This window comes from Mustela erminea, chromosome 10 (assembly GCF_009829155.1).
Source record: "Mustela erminea isolate mMusErm1 chromosome 10, mMusErm1.Pri, whole genome shotgun sequence".
Taxonomy (NCBI): Eukaryota; Metazoa; Chordata; class Mammalia; order Carnivora; family Mustelidae; genus Mustela; species Mustela erminea.
Window position 1 is genome coordinate 79,221,631 of NC_045623.1, and position 22,416 is coordinate 79,244,046.

A 22,416-nucleotide genomic window follows, 5' to 3' on the forward strand; every position below is an offset into this window, starting at 1 on the left:
TACTAAGTTACACACTGCGGCAAAGACCTAATGGACATCTGTCAGAGTGCACAGACTTGATAATACCAGATTCTGTTTGAGGGATGGGAGTCTGGGAAGACTTCACAGAGGAGGTGATGATGGACCCAAACCCTGAAGGATGAGAAAGAGTTCCTGAGATGGGAAAGGTCACGTCGGGCAAAGGGAACAGCGCAGATGAAGAGAGATGGAGGATGGTGGGTGTAGAAGCAAGGAGCCTGGGCCAGGCATGTGCTGGATGGGAAACTGATAAGCCCTGAAGTTGAGAAAGTGGAAGGAGGCCTTGCATCCTCATCCTGAAGGCAGTGGGGAACCTTTACAAGAATTCTGAGCAGAGGAGTAACAGGACCATATTTGTACTTTATAAAGATGGCACGGCCACTTACCATCTCCTGGGCTGTTGGAACAGTGCCCTAACCGGCCCCCTCTAATTCAGTCTTTAGTGACAGACAAAAAGAAATCTGACCATTTAATCCCCCCTGTTTAAAGTTTCTGTATTATATGTGTTCAACAAATATCTGATCAATGAAAGGTTAAATGAATAAAGGGACTCTCTGTAGTAGATCTTTGTTTTGTGCTTCTGGGTCTGTGGGTCTAAATAAAACACTTTCAAACTTCCTTTCTGGGAAAGTAAGACCAGAGAAGGGAAGGAACTTGCTCAAAGTCCCATAGCAAGTCAACAGCAGTGGGACTGCTTCCCATCCCATTAGGATTCCGAGGGGTAGTCCTTGCACAGAAAGCCCCAGGCCATGTTTTGCCTGGTATATGAGTTCCCAGGATGGACCTTCCAGACCAGGGCCTCCTACCCCACAGAACACTCCCTCATCACCACACAAACACCAGCTCCATGTCCCCTCCTGCCAGGAGTAGGGGTGAAATCTGGAATTCCTCCTCCTCACCTTGCAGCCTTGATCTCTCCCTTTGCATCTGCCACTAAGAGGAACATCAGTGCTCCACTAGGCTGGGTGTGGAGTTCTAGGCCCCCCGATAACTATTAGGCTGGGTTTTGAGTCCTGGAGCTAAGAGGGGTCTGTGTTGGGTTCTAGGCTTTGGGGTAGCTTCTGAGCTGGACTCTGGGCTGCTCTGTGCTCTAGACTTTGGGCTTAGCTTTAGTCTGAATTCTGGGCCCTGAGCTTCAGGCTCCCTGGTTCCAAGTTCTAGGCTGTGAGCTGGGTTACAGGCCAGGACTTTGTTCTAAGTTCTGAGATCTGGTGTTTGGCTCTGGCTGGACTTTGCGTCTGAACTGAGGAAATGAATTGTGTTCTGGGCTCTGTGGTCTGAGTTCTGGGTTCTGGGCTTTAGTGCCACATTCCGAGCTGGACCTTGGACCTGGGCTGGCCTTGTTTGGGCTCTGGGTTCCATGCTTTGAGTTGGACTTTGGGGCTGGGATGGGCTGTATTCTAAACCCTAGGCAATAAACTATGATCTCTCTTCTGAATTCCAGGCTCTGGGCTTATGTTAGGTGGGAGCAAGAGGCATCCAAAGGGAAAATAGCAAATTCTTAAGCCTCTCTGCTCACCCCACTCCTTTCTGGAGAGTTTCAGCTCTGCTCCCTCCTCCTAGGCCAAAGTGAAGGTGGTAGTGACCTTCCTTGAGCTTTCCAAGGACTTCCCTGGCCATCAGTAAGAAATGAGAGGGGAAGAGTAAGGCTGGTGGCATGTGAAAGTGTCCTCACCTGGCCACAAGCCATCCCGCTAGCTATCAAGGATCTTCCCACAGAGCAGAGAGCGGTGACGAGGCACAGGCACACCTCACAGCCTGACTCCCTGTGGGAAAGCAGGCTGCCACAGGGGCTGGGACTGACAGAGGGGCTCCCACCCCCCACCTTTCCTACCTCATTCCTGAGATTCCCCCCCAGGAGTTAGGCTTGAAGCTCTCAGTCCTCAGAAGAGGTCATTCCCAGGGATCACCCTAAGCCATTGCTCAAAACCCTGACCCTTATTCTGACTGCCTTGTCCCTGACAGGGGACTGATCTACATTTTATTCCCCATCCAGGGAAGGTTCTCTTCCTCCCCTGTCTGCTCCAGAACCTTCCACCCTGCAGGACTCCTCCCTAGCCTAGCCCCATTGCTGGATATGCTCACTCCGTGAGGCCGCCATGAAGGCAAAGCCTGCATCCATGTGACAGACTCCACTGAAGGGGCAGGAATTCCTGCGGGTAGAAGAAGTCATTCAAAATGATGCATGTCGCATGACTGCCCAAGGGAATAACAACCAAAACCTGTTAACAGGATGTCCCCTTGTGAGTACACTCAGTTCCTAACTTTATTCTCTTGTCTCAGATCTTCCTTCCCTTACAACCACTGAAAGAGACTACCTTTTCAGTTCTCCCCTGGGCAAAATCTCCATCAGCTTCTTGTTCAGGAAACCTCACCCCCTAAGCCACAAGGGATAGGATCAACAGGATAAGAAACACTTAAAAGAACACTTCCCAGAGTCTGAATTATTCTGTCTAAAAGAATATTACAGCAGGAACATGGAGGGGCACAGGCAAATAGCCTTCACCAAGCAGCCCAGGATGGGCTTGGAAATTTTGACTCTCGGCGTCCTGTCTCTTTAAAATCTTTCCACTAGTGAGAAGTGACGAGCTATGCCTCCTCCTCATGGTTCAGATTTGGCCTTTTGGGGCGAGCGGTAGTGGCAGGAGAGTGGTAATGCGGTCATATGCATACATAATCCTACCAAACACAAGTGTTTATTCTCAGCAATGACATAGTCGAACTCCATGTTGAGGAGGAGAAACACTTTCCTAGGAGCCCCATCATCTGGTCCCTGCCCGTGGTGGAGGTAACTCAAGTCATGAGTTACGTCAGACCCTCTGAGTACATTATCTTGCTTCAGGCCATGACCCAGCATAACAATGGGCCTGGCAAAGAGTTTCAACCTATGCTAGACCCTCTTGGATATGTAATGCCCTTGTAAGATCTTTGAAAAGACTACTTTCTTCAGTTTGAGCCTGATTAAATTCGTGGCAGGTGGAGGGCTAGAATTCTTCTCACGCCTGAGAAGAGCAACTCAAAAGTGTAAGGCATTGGGTTTCCCAGTTCACACTCATTCTTTACATCGCAACCCCAGTCCCCCACTCTGACCACTGTATCCTCCCTTGGAGCTCCGTTTGTCCATCCCGGGATGGCCTCTATCTGAAACACACAGGGCACGCTCTGTTCTTGACCTGTTTCATATCTGTCCATTCCATCTCCTCAGCCATATTGGAAACCCCAGGACACAAGGAAGAGGCCAGGATGTCTTCGTTCAGATGACCATTCTCTGAACCCTGACTCAGTGTCAGGCAGAGTCCTTGAGGAGTTCAGAGTCTAGAGAGAGATCAACAGGTAAATAAATCAGTACAGTAAAAATCTGATAAAAAAAATATATATGCGAGAGGTAAGCGGAGGAGCGACAGGGGCATGGCTGCCACGTTGCACAGCTCCAGCACATACATACCAGTCTGTATGACAGGTCCCCTGCTGGAGTTATGCAACAAGATAGCGCTGGTCGTGTGCAAGCCTGGAGGAGGCCTCGAACCCAGTGCAGGAGGTCTCAGCAAGTCCCTTAAGGATATGAGCTATTAGCTGAGGCTCGAAGGGCAAGCTTGCCAGGCAGATGGGGAGCAAAGAGCACTTCAAGCAGAGCAAACAGCATGTGTGAGGCCAAAAGTGGGTGAGGGAACATGTACATGTTAGGAAATATCAGGAAATAAGAAATACATTTTGGCTGAAGCACTGGGCACATGTGAAGGAATGCCTGAAGCTGGTTTGTTAAGTGAGTTAATGAATGCCAGAAAGACTATAATAACAAAAATCATAACCACCCGCCTTTGTTAACCACTTGCTCCATGCCAGCACTATGTGAGGTGATTTATGTAAATTCTCTAACTTTGACTTCATAACAACCCCATGAGCTAAGTTCCTTATTAACCTGCCATCTGTAGATAAGGAAACCGAGGCCCAGAGAAGTTAGTTAACTTGCTCAAGGTCAGAGACCTAGTGAATGGCAGAGTCAGGATGGGAGCCCAGATGTCCTGGATTCTGGAACACGGAGCCCTTGACCACTGCTTCCCACACCACTAGTGCCCTTAACTTTGGGCGAAGGTGGCCTCAGCACAGACCCAGGTGGGCTTTTCTCAGCCTCATTCTAGGGCTTCTCCTCCTCGGTGTGAACTTCGATATTAGAGCTCTGAGGACCTTTTCCTTTAACCCTCTTTTGTCTTTACCACTCCTCTCCCACCTCAGTGACCACATTTATACCCATAACCCCCCGACCTACAGCTTCACCCGGTCTGAATGCCTGAATGTGTATTTCATAGAGTTGTTAATACAATAGATATTTTTTGGTTTATTAGGCACCGTGCTTGTGCTTGATAGATTACATGGACCCTGCCCTCGTGAGTTCACAGTCAGGTGAGCAGATAGAACCAGGCAACTAGAATGGAGCATGTTGGCAGAGAAGCTGATACCAGGAAGTATATCAGTTAGGCCTGGGTTTGGCTGTTGGTGACAAAAACCACATATCACAGCCACATCACCTGGAAATAACCAGTCCAGAGCTGGTATGGTGGCTCCATACCATATCATCAGAGCCTGGTGCTTTCTGTTTAATGGCTCAGTCATCCTCTGTCATCCTTTTGATTTTTTTGTTTTGTTTTGTTTTGTTTTAATTTATCCCACAGAGACAGAGATCACAAGTAGGCAGAGAGGCAGGCAGAGAGAGAAGGGGAAGCAGGCTCCCCGCTGAGCAGAGAGCCTGATGCGGGGCTCGATCCCAGGACCCAGAGATCATGACCCGAGCCAAAGGCAGAGGCTTAACCCACTGAGCCACCCAGGCGCCCCCATCCTCTGCCATCCTTAACACAATGCTCCTTCCTCATTGGCCAGCATGGCTGCTCAAGCTCTCATTATCACCTTTGCATTCCAGTCAGCCAGAAGGAGGAAGGTATGAAAAATAGTACTCTCCCTTTGAAAACAATTCCTGTAAGTTGCACAAAATACTTCTGCCCATAGGCTGTTGACCAGCACCTAGTCACAGAATCACACCTAGCTGTAAGGAATTTGAGGAAATATGGTTTTTACTCCAGGCCAGCTAAGTACCCAGCTGAAAATCAGGGGTTTGTGACTAAGAGCAAGCAGAATAATGGATAGTAGTTAGTATAGTTGTCGTTAGATAGTACTACTCAGAAAGTACCCCAAGGAGCTGACAATTAAACTTGAATTTTGAGGGATGAATCAGAGTTAGCCTGGCGGGGTAGCATGTTTTAGGCAGTGGGCTGCAAAGCACATTCTTGGAAATGCAAACAGTTCGAGGTGTCTCCGGCTTGGAGTGCATCTTGAGGAGTAAATGGGAGATACAGATAAGATCACATTCTCTAAGGAGTTTATTTTGGGAGTGAAGTGGCAAGTCCTGGCCCATTCTGAGAAAGAGTCACACCTGGAGGTGGGGCAGGGAGGAGCCAACCTGTGTTAAAATTAGGTTTCTCCAGAGATTAACAGCCTAGGTGTGGCTTGGGTTTAGAAGTCCCTTAACTTTCCTTCCCCCGCCGGGAGTTCCAAGAGACGCCAATTTGCAGCCATGACATATGGTGCCACAAATACATCCATACCTACACGTTCACTCACCTACACATCACACCCAGACCTCCCACTGATGTTTCTGTGTTTGGCGGGGGGCAGGGGGGAGTACGCAGGGGGTCAGGGTTCTCTCAGCCTTAGGATCCTCGGCTTGTGAACTTCGAAGGACAGAGATTTGCCAGGAAGGCTCTGGAAGTTCTAAAGGTAGGCTACAGTACTGAAGTAATCATTTGGAAGCAGTTAGTGGCCGCAAGGCCATTGGCCTCACGAGCCTCCAGTGCTGGTCAAAGGCAGGACATTGCCCACATGAACTTCCAGCTGTGGCACCCTCCCCAGACACATCACCAGGACTTCCAAAGGTTGTGTTTATTTCCCTGGGTTGGTTTTGGAGTTTATTTTTGGTTTGTGTTTTTTTTTTTTTTTTTTTCCCCAACATCAGGGCAAGATAGTCAGCAGGGTGTGGAACATTTGGCCCTCTGGAGAATAGACCCAAATCCCTTAACTCTGCCCCTACTGCCCTTCTCTGCTCTTGCAGCAAGTAGACAATGACCTTGGCCAGTCCACCTCAGAGAGTTCAGCCAGGAATCCTGAGTACACCAACACTTCCCCACTGCCCACAGAGCTCTCCAGTTCATACTCTCTTCCTCTTCCTATTCCCATAAGACACACGTGTCCAATACAGACACACCAACACACGTTGCTCAGACCACGGACCCAGATCTCCATCTATCGCCCCACGTACAGTTCTTCACATGCCAAAGTCACATATACACACACTACATACCGGCTACATGTGGACGCAGCCCTCCGGCTGCCCACATCACTTAGAGCCCCACACCCACCGCATTCATGTACGTGTGACACGTGGTATTCTAACATGCCTATACTTAGCATACACCATGCCACAAATACATTCGTCCCTCCACAATCACTTACCTTTTTACACATCACACCCAGACCCCTATTGATGTCAGTTCCTATGTTTGAGGTACAGGGCCCCTCAGGTCCCTTATCCGTAGGAATCCTGACCTTCTGAGCTTTGGTGGACAGAACTCAGGAGGCAGTCAGAGGGGAGAAGGAAGCACCTACCTCCCCAACCCAAATACATATACTCAGTCCACAGCTAAGAAGGAAGACCAACCTTTCCCCCAGTACCCCATGGACCCATGTTTGCCCCTGACGTCAGGGACATGGAGTTCTGGGCAGGGGATCCAGTATGGTGCCCTGTCTCTGCCCTCACTGCCCAAGATGTCCTGGGAACAAGAACTGCAGCCAGAAGCCTGGAAGCAAGGCTGTGCCAGGCCCACCAGTGTCATAGTGGCAGGACGGCCCTTATGCAATGGGAACCGTGGAATGCGCAGGGCGCCTACGGGAGCTGACTCAGGGGACTTGGGGAACCAGTGGAAAGGAAAGGCCCTGGCGGTTATTGACATCCAGCTGGTGCCAGGCGCCCTGTCCAGACCCCCGCAGCCTTATCTCCTATCATTCGCACATCTTCTGTTGTCCTTTATAGATAAGAGAAGGGGGGCCCAAGTTGTTGCTCGAAGCCTCACAGCCGGTAAGTGGTTGGGTCTTCCCTCAAACCTGGGACTCTATGTCCCCTTAGCACCAGGGCCCTGAGGTGGGGCCGAGATAGAGCTCTAGGAAAGGGGTAATCCAAGAAGCCGATGGGCCATATGGGGCTCTGTTCTCATCTTTTCCCAGTCTCTCACTCTCCTTCTCACTGGAGGTACAGATTCCTCCTGTTTTTCAAAAGTTTGCATTAAACACCATTTTCCTTTAACAAAAGATACCTTAGTACCTGTTTTTGCTAACCGAAGAAATCCGAAGAGGATTTTCGCTTTTATGAAAGATGGCAAATGGCGAAAAGAGAGCTCTGCGCTTGTTTCGCATCAAGCTGTCAAAGAAGCAGCGCGCACTCCTGGTGGCCAGAGTGGGCCCACCAAGCTCCTTCCCAGGAACCTCGCTCAGCAGCTCAGCATCAGGCCGCCAGAGACTTGAACTGTGGCCATAAGTGTCTGTGCTTTCTCGCGATTTATTTTACATATACATTAGCAAGATGTGTCCTAAAGCAAGCATATCAGAAAAGCCTAACAGGCTTTTTTGGGCGGTCTGGGAATGCTGAAGAATTTTTCCGTATCAACTAATGGCAATTGCTTCTTTATACAACTTCAGCCTATGAAAGATTTCATAGGAACGCAGGGGAAACCTGTAACCAAGGTGGGAGACTTCAGCCCAGGAAAGTGGAGCTGGGGACTGGGAAGGTAGGAAACATGGAGCAGCTGGCCTGCTGGCTTAGATGGTAGAGCATACAACTCTTGATCTCAGGGTCATGAGTTTGAGCCCCACTTTGGGAATAGAGTTTACTTAAAAAATAATAATAATAGCAACAAAGGGCGCCTCGGTGCCTCAGTCATTAAGCGTCTGCCTTCAGCTTAGGTCATGATCCCAGGTCATGATCCCAGGGCTCTGGGATCAAGCCCCACATCGGGCTCCCTGTTCAGCCGGAAGCCTGCTTCTCCATCTCCCACTCCCCCTGCTTGTTTTCCCTCTCCCGCTGTGTTTCTCTGTCAAATAAATAAAATCTTTAAAAAAACACAAAACCTTAAAAATAATAATAAAAGTTTTTTAAAAGGGTGAGTAGGATTTTTTTAAAGGGTGAGTAGAAAACAGGTGAATGGGTTGTGAGTTTGGACTCAAGTCCATGGACTAAGCCCGTATTAGTCCTGGGTATTGAGCCAAAGCTGGTGCTAGGCCTGGAGCTGGAGCTGCAGCTTGTAGCAAGTCAGAGCTAGAATCAGAGATGGATCTGAGCCAGGAGGCTGGACCTGGAGCAGCTGTGGTCACTGGAGTGAATCCAGGCCAGGCCAGAACCAGGACAGAGGGATGCGAGGTGAAGGCTAAGGTGCTCCCACCGCACACTTGTAGAATCTCTGCACTATGTTAAGTACCAGGCTGGGCCCCAAGGGAGTGATGCATAGAAGCTCATGCCATTCAGTAGGAAAAAGAGACAGGGACACAAAAAATTTTAATCTAGGGCACACTAGGCGTTGGCTAAAGGACTCTCCATGTAGCCGGGCTTTCAAGGGTGGCCAGTACTTCACTCAGCAGAGGTAGACGAGGGAGGTTGCGGTAGGCCAAGTTGGCATTGGGAACCCAGGTCCAGAGGTGAGAAACTCCAGCCCAGGGCTTGTTCAGAGGAGGGTGAGCTGGCATTCTGTTTCACTGGAATGGGCCAGGGAACAGTGAGCTGAGGCTGGCCATGCTAGCGACTAGAGCCCAGGGGGCCTGACGAATGTGTGGGAATGTGTGCTTTATCTAGAGGGCACTGGGACATCACTGGCAGGTTTTAGGGACAATGACGAGGTCAGACTTGTGTTTGAGAAGAGCCCTTTGGCTGCTGGTGTGGGCAAGGGCCTCAAGATGGGAATGGGAGAGCTGGAAGGCAGGGAGACCCAGGAGGAAGCTGATGCCATAGCCAGGGCAGGAGGTGGTAAGGCCCAAGCTGGGCAGTCGCTCCAGGACTGAAGGGAAGGGGACAGATGCTAGGTCTGTAGAGAGGTTATGATTAATGGGATTTGGTGATCGATTTGGTTGAGTATGAGGGAGACGGTGAAGCCTAGGAGAACACTCAGGGCAGAGCTCAAGTGTCAGGGAGGTTGAGAGGCCATTGCCATAGTGGGGTCACCCCAGGAGAAACTGTAGGGACAGAACCTGTACTCTAGCCTGTCCTCCCAACTTGGCCTCTCACCAGCTGCATGTCCCTGGCCTGTTATTTATGCCTTCTGAGCCTCAGTATTTTTCTTTTGTAGAATGGGGAAATTTTTATTTCCTTCACAGAGTTTTTATGAAGATTAGACAAAATACATATGACGGTATATGGCACAATTCATTTTTCAAAGCTCAGCCATGCCCCAGCTCTAATAATCTCTGGTTCCCAAGAAAGATCGCTGGCTTCTCTCAGTGATAGTTGCAATACCTCCTGGTCACAAGGGGTGACTTAGCCTGATCCGAAGGTATCCTACCAAGTGACAGGCAGCTCCGGGTACCTCCGGTCTCCCAATTGCTGTGCCACTGAGAAGACTATCCTGGGTACTCTGTTTGCTTATTCTCCAGCCAGCGGAGCCCAGCTGCTCTCCTGCTCTGAGTTCCTCTTCCCAGTGGGGTCCCAGAGGCCCACCACGTGACTCTGGGGGAATGAAGGAACTTCTGGAGGATACTTAGATGTCCTGAACCAGACTGGGGTCTTGCCCCACCTCACCCTCCGTTGGGCTACAGCAGGCTCCATCCAGTCAGACTGCCTCCTCCCCACCTATCCCTCTGTCCACCTGTGCAGGGAGGTCTTGAGGAGGGGTCCTGTCCTGCAAGACAGAGGCAAAGTCCACCCAGGGAGGCACCTGGCCCCTGCACAGTCTCCCAGGCTCCTCTCCTTTTCCTGTAACATCCTTCTCATTAGGGCACCTGGGTGGCTCAGATGGTTAAGCGTCTGCCTTCCGCTCAGGTCATGATTCCAGGGTACTGGGATCAAGCCCCATGGCAGGCTCCCTGCTCAGCAGAGAGCCTGCTTCTCTTTCTCCCTCTGCTGCTCCCAGCTACACCGCCGTCCACCCCAACACACAAGGTTTGTGCTTGCTCTCCCTCTCTTTCTCTATCTCAAATAAATAAATAAAATCTTAAACAAAACAAAACATCCTTCTAATCCCTTAAACATTCTTAATCTCTTAATGTTAACAGGTCCTCAGGGGCCATCCTGGGCCTCCTGCTCTCCCCACATATCCACAGGCCTCCTGTGTCACCAACATTGCACCCTAAGGTCACCTCTTTCTCCTGAGCACGGGACCTCCTTTATCCCACTGATCTAATGGCGAACCCAGACTCTTAGACCCCATGTGGCTAAAACAAACTCATTCTCCCCCACTGGACCCTCAGCTCACTGAATGGGTCTTCCTTCCACCCTTTCTCCTGGGCCTCATCTCCTCTTTCGCCTCTGCATCCTGCATCCCATCAGTTCTAAACACCTGTCACCCGTCTGCTCCTCCTGTCCATCTCTGCCCTATTTCCTGCTAAGGTGTCCACATCTTACACCCCATCACTCTGGCCTCTAGCCCAGCTGAGAAAACTCAAAGACCCACAGATCTTTTCCTTGATTCAGGGGACTCGAATGGCATAAACTGCCTCATTCTGACATGTTTGAGAAATCTTTTAGAAGAAGAACATGGTCCAGAAGGCAACATTTTAAAATCAGACAATCAATAATCACAGCTTAAATATAATATCTGCCTTTCAAAATAAACTTGTCTTGCAGACCTTTGCAACAGTGGAATTGCCTAAGAGATTTTTTTTTTTCCTGGTACAATAATTAACACCACTTTGCAAAAGGCATGCAAAAATACAATATAAAAAAGACTACTGCCTCTAGCATAATACAATAACAGCTTATGAAACACAAGCTTCCAAAGGGAGGAAAAAAAAGAGAGAGAGAAAGAGAAGGAAAAAGAAACACAAGCTTCCCAGACCTTCAGTCTTTTTAAAAGAAGCCAAAATCTGAGTTTTAGATAAAATCTCACAATTTTAAATGTTAGCAATCAGTTTTCAAAAAATTTTAAAACCAGCATTCAGCCTCCAGTATGCAACTTTGGGCCCTTCTAAGAGTGTCTTCCACACTGCTCTTGAAATGATCTTTTGCAACAATAAAAATTATTTTTTAAAAAAATCCTGCACTTGGGCGCCTGCCTGGCTCAGTCGGAAGATTATGCGATTCTGGATCTCGGGGTTCTGAATTGGAGCCCCACTCAAACTCAGAGTGTAGAGATTACTTAAAAATAAAATCTTTAGGGGCACCTGGGTGGCTCAGTGGGTTAAGCCTCTGCCTTTGGTTCAGGTCATGATCCCAGAGTCCTGGATCCAGCCCAGCATCGGGCTCTCTGCTCAGCAGGGAGCCTGCTTCCACCTCTCTCTCTCTCTGCCAGCCTCTCTGCCTATTGTGATCTCTGCCTGTCAAATAAAAGAATAAAATCTTAAAAATAAACAAAATCTTAAAAAAAAAATCCTACACTTAATGAATGCTTACCCGTTCCAGACTGGTTCCAAATACTTTATATGCACTCATTTAATCCCACACTCCACACGCTAGAGCCCAGAGGGGTCAAGTAATTTGCTCGAGTTACACAGCTAATAAGTGTAGGAGCCCGGATTCCAACCCAGCCACCTGACCACAGAGCCACGAACTGGGAGAGTCGTTGGGATCGCGGACTGTTTTTGCGCTCCGGCTTCTGCCGCAGCTTAATAACTGATGGATGCATATATAAATGAATGAAAGTGCAGCTCTAGTCCCCTCTACCCAGTTACTACCTGCCTGACTGCCGGCTGGCCTCCCCAACAGCCGACGCCAGGAACGCGCTCCGGGGGGTACCAGGCGGGCCAGCGGGGAGCGGAGCTCGCACAATGCAGGTGCCGGCCGCTCCCTCCCTTCCGCCGCTTTGAGGCTCCAGAACAGCCCCGGCCCCGGCTTCCTGCACACAGCCCCCGGCCTTAGACGTCCGGCTGCAGGCCCTCCCGTCCCCGAAGCGCCCGCCCTGGTGTTGAAGTGCGGGGGCGGTGTTGGAAGCGGGTAAGGAGGAGGCGCCCTTGACTGGTACTGGAGGGCGGAGGGGGCCAGGTTTCCAGTCCCGCGGTTCACTTCCTGGCTGTGCTCTTGGGGCAAGTGGACCAGCGGTACCACCACGGATTTGTTGCCTCCTGGCCTTGCCCTGCCCGCCCTCCCTCCTTGACATACAGAGCATTAGGGTGGTCAGGCACTCAGAGCCAACTTAAATTCAGCCCCCCCCCCCCGCATGTCTGAAAATAACACCAGCTTCTACGTCATGGAACACCTTGGAGGTGACTGAATCACGGGCTGAGAGCTTTACATGGGTAATCTCATGTAATCTTTGCAACAGCCAAGCTGATGATTCTTCTTATCCCTATTTCACAAGTAAGGAGACTGAAGAGGGAATGGGTTAGCCCTGTTCTCATGACAGGTGGCAAGGGAGTGGCAGAGCCCAGATCTGTCTGACTCAAGTCATCCTTACACTTGTGCTGCAGTGTATCCTGCCCAGCAGCGCCAACATTTCGCCCAGGGACTTGCACCAGTCCTGGGGGTAGGTACCAGGGCGGGTGCTTCCCTGGCCTTCATGAAGCTTCCCTTCTGAGGGGTAATGCTTTCTAGTGCTGGATGAACCAGAAACTCACTTCATTTCTACATGGACGGAAAGGCATGCCCCAGCACTTGAGCGCAAAACGGGTTTTAGGTGGCGGGAACAGCCTGCACAAAGCTGGGCTGACATTGGCAGCGGACCTCTGGCCAAGCCAAAGAGACAACACAACAATGCTTTCTGCGGCTGTACCCCTACAGCCTCTGCCTGCTGCAATTGGGTGCTTCATCCATGGGGAGCTCTCTGAGTGTGTCTGTTGACAAGACCACGGGAAAAACCCATCTCCCCTCCCCCCGCCCAAGACCTGATGTGGGAGAGGCTGAGGCAGTGGAATGTCCCAGTAAATATTTAGGCAAATGGCATGAGATGGGGGGAGGGAGGAAGAACCCAATCTGTAGCATTTGCAGGTTTCATGGCAGCAAAGATCCCACTGTGGCCAATTTCAACCTACCACAGTTGAAACTGGACGGTAGCCGACCATTGCACAGTACTACTGCCTTCATAGCAGATCTATTAGAGAGATGGTAGTAAATAAGTAAGGAAAGATGAGTTTTGGAGTCCTTACTGCCTTTGTTTTTAATATAATTTAAGTGTCAATTTATAGAGTTTAATTTTTTTTGTTTTTAATTTTTAATTTTTTATAAACACATATTTTTATCCCCAGGGGTACAGGTCTGTGAATCGCCAGGTTTACACACTTCACAGCACTCACCAAAGCACATACCCTCCCCAGTGTCCATAACCCCACCCCCCTTCTTTCACCCCCCCTCCCCCCAGCAACCCTCAGTTTGTTTTGTGAGATTAAGAGTCACTTATGGTTTGTCTCCCTCCCCAATCCCATCTTGTTTTCATTGATTCTTCTCCTACCCATTTAAGCCCCCATGTTGCATCACCACTTCCTCATTAGAGTTTTAATTTTTAATGACCATGTTTTACAACCAACTCACCCGATTCCTGAAAATGCAACAGTTGGATCCTGGGGAGGTGATAGATGCTGATGCCAGCGCCACACTGCGCCAAGGTCACCCAGGTCCCAGGCTGGCAGCTCCGGGCGGCCCTCCTGCCTCAGGGCGCCTACACACAGGATTCCCCAGCTCTAGCCTGGGTTTCCCTCTAGTGGACAGAAGAGTCATTCCAGGTGATTCTCTCGCTCCACCTGTGTCCAGAGCTCAGCCGCCACCACCACCCCCATCCCACCACCCCAGACGGTGTGGATGAGGCTGACCATCCCTCATGGGAAAAGTTTCTTAATGAGGGTCCTTATGGCTTCAAAACTGTCCTCAGACACTAGGCACTTGGCATGCCTCCTCTCTGAGGGACAGTGTTAGGGGGCCCTGTGGGCTTCAGCCATTATCACAATCTCTAGAGCTTCTCAAAAGCCCCATCTCATCCCCTAGGTGGCAGCTCAGGCTGGCTACATCAATCCTTCAAGTTTGGAGCCCACCCTCCATCAAGTCTAAGAAGACAAACTGCTTTTTCTGTTTGCATTAGGCATTAAGATTTCCCCCAACTCATAGTCCTCTGGGGAAATGCTGAAGGGAACCTTTCCTATGTGTTGCGCGCATGAGAAAATGGACTCACTTAGACATGGAGCCGGGGCTCAGGACTCCCTCTCTCGCATTATGCATGAAGACTCTCTTCTTCCAGAAGTGACCTTTCCAGGGGCACCTGGATGGCTCAGTAGGTTAAACCTCTGCTTTCGGCTCAGGTCATGATCTCAGGGTCCTGGGATCGAGCCCTACATCGGGCTCTCTGCTTGGTGGGGAGCCTGCTTCCTCCCCCCCCCACCGCCTGCCTCTCTGCCTCTCTGCCTCTCTGACCTTTCTCTCTATCAAATAAGTAAAATCTTTAAAAAAAAAAAAAAGTGACCTTTTCCAAGGCATAGATATATCTGTCATGCTTCCACTCACGAATCTCCTGTAATTCTTCATTGCTCATTATCCTCAGCCCACGCTCCTTAGCCAGGCACTCAAGGCCTTGGTTGAGACTCCATCCATACTGTTTACCTTAAATTGCCAAAGAAGGAAACAGAAGAAAACTGACATTTAAAAAAATTCTCCTCCGGGCCACGCACTTTGCTAAACACTGCAAACACAGGTTTCTTCCACTATCTCAGTGTAGAGAGTTCCTAGGAAATCTTTCATAAGCCCAACCAGTATAAAGCGAAAGTAATCTCTGCATTCTGAAAGTTCACATTATGCTCTTTGGTTCTATGAAAGAATTATATTATTACAGTAGAGGCTTTTTTTTTTTTTTTTTTAAACATGCTCCTCTGGGCACCTGGGTGGCTCAGTCAGTTAAGTGTCTGCCTTCAGCTCAGGTCATGATCCCAGGGTGCTGGGATTGACCCCAGGGAGCCTGCTTTTTCCTCTCCCTCTTCCTCTCCTTCCCTCCCACTCATGCACTCTCTTTCCCCTCCACCTTAGACAAATAAAAAGAAAATAAAATAATTTTCTAAGATTTTATTTTTATTTATTTGAGACAGAGAGACAGAGAGAAAGAGAGAGCACATGAACAGGAGGAGGGGCAGAGGGAGAAGCAGACTCCCCGCTGAGTAGGGAGTCCAATGTGGGGCTGATCCCAGGACCCTGAGATCATGACCTGAGCCCAAGGCAGCTGCTTAACCGACTGAGCCACCCAGGTGTCCCATAAATAAAATCTTTTAAAACAAGAAAAACGAAAAGTGAAATCCTCCTCAGATTTCTTTCAGTTAGTAAAACCAAATACTAATGTACTTTCCAAAAGTGAGGGTTGCTTTATAGTAACTTATTTCTCCAATAATGCTGCTAGGCAGGGCATTTTACAGATGAGAAAACTGAGAGGCAGTACCACCTGATCCGGTGTGACACAACTAGCAAACAGAGAAATGTTGTATTCAGCCTACTTCTCTTTACTCTTGAAAGCTGCTCTTGTCTCTTTAGGCCTGGCCCCTCCCTCGGATGGATACAGTGTAAAGTCTAAAATCTTCAGAACAGGGGCACCTGGGTGGCTCAGTGGGTTAAAGCCTCTGCCTTCGGCTCAGGTCATGGTCCCAGAGTGCTGGGATGGAGCCCCACATTGGACTCTCTGCTCAGCAGGGAGCCTGCTTCCCTTCCTCTCTCTGCCTGCCTCTCTGCCTACTTGTGATCTCTGTCTGTCAAATAAAATAAATAAAATCTTTAAATAAATAAATAAAATCTTCAGAACAGGAGTGCCTTGGTGGCTCAGTTGGTTAAATGTCTGCCTTCGGCTCAGGTCATGATCTCAGGGTGTTGGGATGGAGCCCCACATCAGGCTCCCTGCTCACTGGGGAGCTTGCTTCTCCCTCTCCTGCCTGCTCCTGCTCTCTCACTATCTCTGTCTTTCTCTCTCCAGTAAATACTTAAAATATCAAAACAACAACAAAACAAAATCTCCAGAACCTTTTTCTCACTGCACTGAAAACAAGGCCACATTCCTTAGGGTTCTAAGAAAAGGACAGCTTTTCAGTGAAACTCGAGCAGAAGTAATAGAGCCACAGACAACGGATAAGAAATCAGATTTTTATCTGATTAAATTCTTCTGGTATTGGTGCCAGAGTCCTTCCGCTCCCTTCCATCCCCCTTCTTTCCCCTTCCTTCTTCCCAACTCTCCCTTCTCATCGTCCCTCACCTTTATCTTCTTAACTTCAGCTGGAATTCTAGACATCTGTAAGGCTCAGATCAAATTTCCTTTCTCCAGAAAACCCGCTCAGAGCATCCAACTCAGGAATCTGCCTAATGAAAGTGAGAGCTCTTGCAGTTTCAAACGAAGAGGAGATTTCTGGCTGAAACTTCACTAGACCCAGTCCTGAAAATCCACAAATGGCAGTAAGAGGACTGGGGGCAAAAAACTATAAACTCACAAGAGAAGGGAATGAATGACTGTTTAATGGTCACAGGGTTTACTTTGGGGGTGAAGAAAATGTTCTAGAATTAGTGGTGATGGTTGCACATACAAAAAAAGAAAGAAACGAATGGGAGAAACTGGACCCTTGCCTCACACCATATACAAAATTTAACCCCAATGGATCAAAGACCTAAATGTAAGAGCGAAAACTACAAAACTCTTGGAAGAAAATGAAAGTAAATCTACATGACCTTGGACTTGGCAATGGATTCTTAAATATGATGCCAAAAGGCACAGCAACAGAGAAAATAGATTAATTTCATCAAATTAAAAACTTTTTTTTAAAAGAAACTCTTTTTTTAAAAAAAAAGATTTTATTTATTTATTTGACAGAGAGACAGAGAATACAAGTAGGCGGAGGGGCAGGCAGAGGGAGAGGGGGAAGCAGGCTCCCTGCCAAGCAGAGAACAGAGAGCCTGATGCGGGGCTTGGGATCATGACACAAGCCATAGGCAATTGCTTAACGACTGAGCCACCCAGGCATCCCAATGGTTGGCTTTTCTTGCTTGCTCAAACCCTATCTTGGGTCCCTTAACTATCTGGCTATCCAGCTTATCTAATTTAACATATCCTAAACAATCTAGAGGCCCACCATGAGTAATCCATTAGCATAAACTATCAAGGCCCTTTATGAATAATAAACAAAGTCCTATTGCTTGGCTAATTCCAGGGATATAGAGGCTACCTCCCAGGGACTGGAGACAAGGACCAATCAAATTCTTTATTATACAAGAGACCCAACAATTTTTTCATTTGTCAATGAAAAAATTCAGAACATCAGGGACAAAGAATGTACCCTAAAAGCTTCCAGAGAGAGAAACAGGTCACCTACAAAGGTTTCAAATGATATCAACCTTGAGCGCCTGGATGGCTCAGTCAGAAGTGCACCTAACTCTTGATCTTGGGTTTATGAGCTCGAGCCCCACACTGGGTGTGGAAATAACCTAAAAATAAATAAACTTCAAATGATAACGACTTCAAAGGCAACATTGGTTGCTAAGAAACAGGAAAGCAATACCTTTAAATTTTTGAGGGAAAATTTTTTCTAATCTGGCATTCTATAACCAACCATACTATCAACCAAAGATGAAAAGTATAATAAAGACAATTTCAGAAATGCAAAGTCTCAAAACTTTTACTTCCCAAGGACCTTTCCTCAGGCACTACAGAAAGGTGTGCTCCAACAATGTGAGGCAGTCAATCAAGAAAGTAAAAGCAATGAGCTCCAAAAAACAGGGGAGCCAAAGCAGGAGAGAAACAAAGGGAATTTCCAGAACGATGGTGAAGGGAAGTTACTGAATAACAGTTGTGACTTGGCCTAGACTCAATCAAGAAATTCAGATTAGAACAGGAAGATGAAGATCAAGTGTTCCAAAGGGTATGTTTCCAAGAAAAAAATGGAACTGATAGATTGACTATTTGCTTGATGGGTTTGACTACATGAAGTGATCTTTGTAGCTCAGGTGGGAATGTGTAGCGTTAAATTCATCATATATAAATAGAAATCTACACAAAAGAAAAAAATGAAATAATCTGACTCTGAAAAAAATTGTGCAAGAAGGAAAATGTAGTCAGAGTGCTCCATAGTCATATAGTCAAAATATTTAATGCTTAAAGTTAAATATAATTATATTTACATGTAAATATAGTTATATTTATAATAAATATAAATATTTAATATTTTAAAATCTAACTGGGAGAATAAGGGAATGCCAAATATTTGGGCATGGGAAAGGAAATATAAGAGCTACATCTTCTATTGTAGAATGTCGATAGGAATTTAAAGATTTTATTTATTTATTTGACAGACAGTGATCACAAGTAGGCAGAGAGGCAGGCAGAGAGAGAGGAGGAAGCTCCCTGCTGAGCAGAGAGCCCGATGCTGGACTCAGTCCCAGGACCCTGAGATCACAACCTAAGCCAAAGGCAGAGGCTTAACCTACTGAGCCACCCAGGCGCCCTTGATCGGAATTTAAAAAATCAGGAAAAACAGATTATATTGGTCAAAATATGGAAGTAAATATTACGGACAAAAAAACAGGTAAAAGAGGGGCACCTGGGTGGCTCCGTGGGTTAAAGCCTCTGCCTTCAGCTCTGGTCACGATCGCAGAGACCTGGGATCAAGCCCCACATCGGGCTCTCTGCTCAGCAGGGAGCCTGCTTCCCCCTCTCTCTCTGCCTGCCTCCCTGCCTACTTGTGATCTCTGTCTGTCAAATAAATAAATAAAAATATTTTAGGGACACCTGGGTGGCTCAGTGGGTTAAAGCCTCTGCGCTCAGGTCGTGATCCCAGGGTCCTGGGATCGAGCCCTGCATCGGGCTCTCTGCTTAGTGGGGAGGCTGCTTCCCTTCCTCTCTCTGCCTGCCTCTCTGCCTACTTGTGATCTATCTGTCAAGTAAATAAATAAAATCTTTAAAAATATATATTTTTAAAAAAGAAAAAAAAAACAGCTATAAGAGTAGTTTTCTTTGGAGACTGAGAATCAGGGGTGTTGAGGGCAGGGCAGAAGACACCCTTTCTTTTTTTTTTTTTTAAACCTTGTCATACACTTAGTTTTAAAACCATATACATGTATTATTTCGATTTAAAATGTTTTAAGAAAAATAAAGAAGGTGAAAAATTGAGTGTTGCTAAGGTAGCATTTGTTATCTTAGGGAATTCATATCACCATCCTGGGTCCAGATATCACCTCAGAAAATAAAGCTGTGAGCCCTAAAAGCAGCAGCATCTCTATGGAACAGATACACATTAACCAGGCTCATGAGACTGATGTTTCAAATCAGATGCCAATTCATTAATTTCTAAGGGGAAGCAGGGCTTTGAAGCAGGCTAGATCTTCTTGTTCACTGATGAATGCATTCTCTCCCTATGGGCGGATCTACATAGGGAACAGAGTGATTTTCAGCAGGTAGCTTAGTGATCCAAAGCACAGGTGAGGGGGGCGGTGAAACCACTGGGTGGTTTCAAAGAATGGGGTCTCCATCTCCCTTGTTATTGGATCAGCATCTTTGTCCCCAGACAGCACTGGGATAGACAGTTTAGTAACTGCCTTGACAACCCTTAAGGCTCTCTGCTTCATTGGCTATCTAGACTCCTCCTAACTGGCCCTTCCTTCTTTTTTTTTTTTTTTTTTTTAAGATTTTTAAAAATTTATTTGACAGAGAGAGACACAGCGAGAGAGAGGGAATACAAGCAGGGGGAGTGGGAGAAGGAGAAGCAGGCTTCCCACCAAGCAGGAAGACCAATATGGGGCTCCATCCCAGGACGCTGGGATCATGACCTGGGCCGAAGGCAGAGGCTTAATGCACTGAGCCACCCAGGCTCCCCTGTCCCTTCCTTCTCTTTTCTTCTCTTCTCTTTTCTTTTCCTTTTCTTTCCTTCCTTTTCTTTCTTCCTTCCCTTCTTTCTTTCTCTCTTAAGATTTTATTTATTTATCTGACAGAGAGTGAGATAGTGAGAAAGGGAACACAAGCAGGAGTAGTGGGAGAGGGAGGAGCAGGCTTCCTACCGAGGAGGAAGCCCTATGTGGGGCTCTATCCCAGGACCCTGGGATCATGACCTGAGCTGAAGGCAGCTGTGTAAAGACTGAGCCACCCAGACGTCCCATGGTCTTTCCTTCTTTCCTTCTTTCTCTCTCTCTCTCTTTCTTTCTTTCTTAAAAGATCATTTATTGGGGCGCCTGGGTGGCTCAGTGGGTTAAAGCCTCTGCCTTCGGCTCAGGTCATGATCCCAGGGTCCTGGGATTGAGCCCCACATCGGGCTCTCTGCTCTGCAGGGAGCCTGCTTCCTCCTCTCTCTCTCTCTCTGCCTGCCTCTCTGCCTACTTGTGATCTCTGTCTGTCAAATAAATAAATAAAAATCTTTTAAAAAATCATTTATTTATTTATTTGACAGAAAGAGACACCACAAGTAGGCAGAGCAGCAGGCAGATAAAGCAAGGGAAGCAGGCTCCCCACCAAGCAGAGAACAGGATACGGGGCTTGATCCCAGGACCCTGGGATCATGACCTGAGCCAAAGGCAGAGGCTTAACCCACTGAGCCACCCAGGCACCCCAAGGCACCTTTTTTCTTTAAGCGGCTTTAATGCCTTTATTCAGGAGGCACCTGGGTGGCTCAGCCAGTTAAGCATGTGCCTTCAGCTCAGGTCATGATCTTGGGGTCTTGGGATCGAGCCCGTATCAGCTCCTTATTGGGCTCCCTGCTCAGTGAGGAGTCTGCTTCTCCCTATGCCTCTGCCCCTCCTCCCCACCCCTGTTTGCTCTCTCTATATATCCAATAAATAAATAAAATCTTTTTAAAAAATACATTTTTTCAGGTTACAGTCTAGCCTTGGTCTGACAGTTGTTTTGTCTGCATCAGCCAGGTTGGCACATCTCTACTTTACAACATTAGAAACTTATGTCCAACCAAATAGGCAACACATTTACAAAGCACCTGTGATGTGTGGAGCTTTGCTCTAAGCCCTGGAGTTATGAGTAGCCAAGAAGACTGACATATGTCTCTGCCCTCATTAAGCTTATAGTCTGGTAAAGAAGACAGACATTAAACAAATTGTACAGCTTTCGGCCACTGTGAAGCTGGAAAGGTAAGATTCTAACCCAGCCAGGGATGTCAGATCTCATTGTCCTCTTCCTCTTTGACCTTTCCCCCAGAACCCCTCAATAAAATGGTTTGATCCTCTCCCCCCACCAAAAAAAAAAAAAAAAAAAAAAGTGTGCAAAGTGAAGGAGCAGCCCAACTCTCAGAGACAATTTACTTTATCCTAGTTCTTGATGTGGGGGTCACCTCATGGATGCCCCCAGATATCACCTACTACAATCTTACAACACAATCCTAGTGCTGTCTGCTGAATCATGGGGAAGGGCTGTTGAGTACGGATTTCATCTGGATAGAAAGAGAACACCCATTTTCCAAGCATAGAATCCCAATATCCTGTAGATTCTATATCCCACATCCTTCCAATAAGGAAGGATTTTATGCTTAAATTTATCTGGGGGTGGTTTCTGTCATGTAGAACCAAGAATCCTGACTGGTACAGCAACCATCTCAGACATCCATACACCAGAGAGCAAGTTGCCAAAAGACAGTTCCAAACCCTCTGCCTTAGGACTGCAACCAAACCTGGAACCTTTCTGACCTGCACTTTCATTCAGTACAAAGCAGGGCACACAGACTGTCACAATAAAAATCTGGTTGGCTGAGTCACTCACTAAGTCCAGAAGTATCTGCCAGAAGCTGTTCTACATACTGAGGCTACAAAGCTAGTAAGAACTAGTTGCTGCCTTCAAAGATGTCCTACAAGCATTTTAGACCCAATATATTCAAATCTGAGGGTGTCATCTTCCCTGCCTTTTCTCCCAACCCTTACATCAACTCACACTTTGTGTATGCTCCACCACAAAGAACTGCTTGCACTTCTCACTTCCCTCTGCTGGGACGTCAACAGTGAGTACTTTGGTGCTCTTAGACCACAGGAGTGGGAGGAAAAGAGACAGCTGGCAATCTGGCTGCTGATTGTAGACAGTGACCAGACCTTGCATGCCACATAGAACATTCTAGATATATTGCCTGCTAACCCAAATTACTTTGCTTGGCCTAAACAGAATGACCATATAGTTTAGCTTTTCTTTTCCCACAAAAGGCATAGAAGATGGATGACATTTCAAAGGGCTTATATGTCCATCATTTTGGCCATAGATGCAACTGCAGGCAATGGTCCCATTTTACAGATAA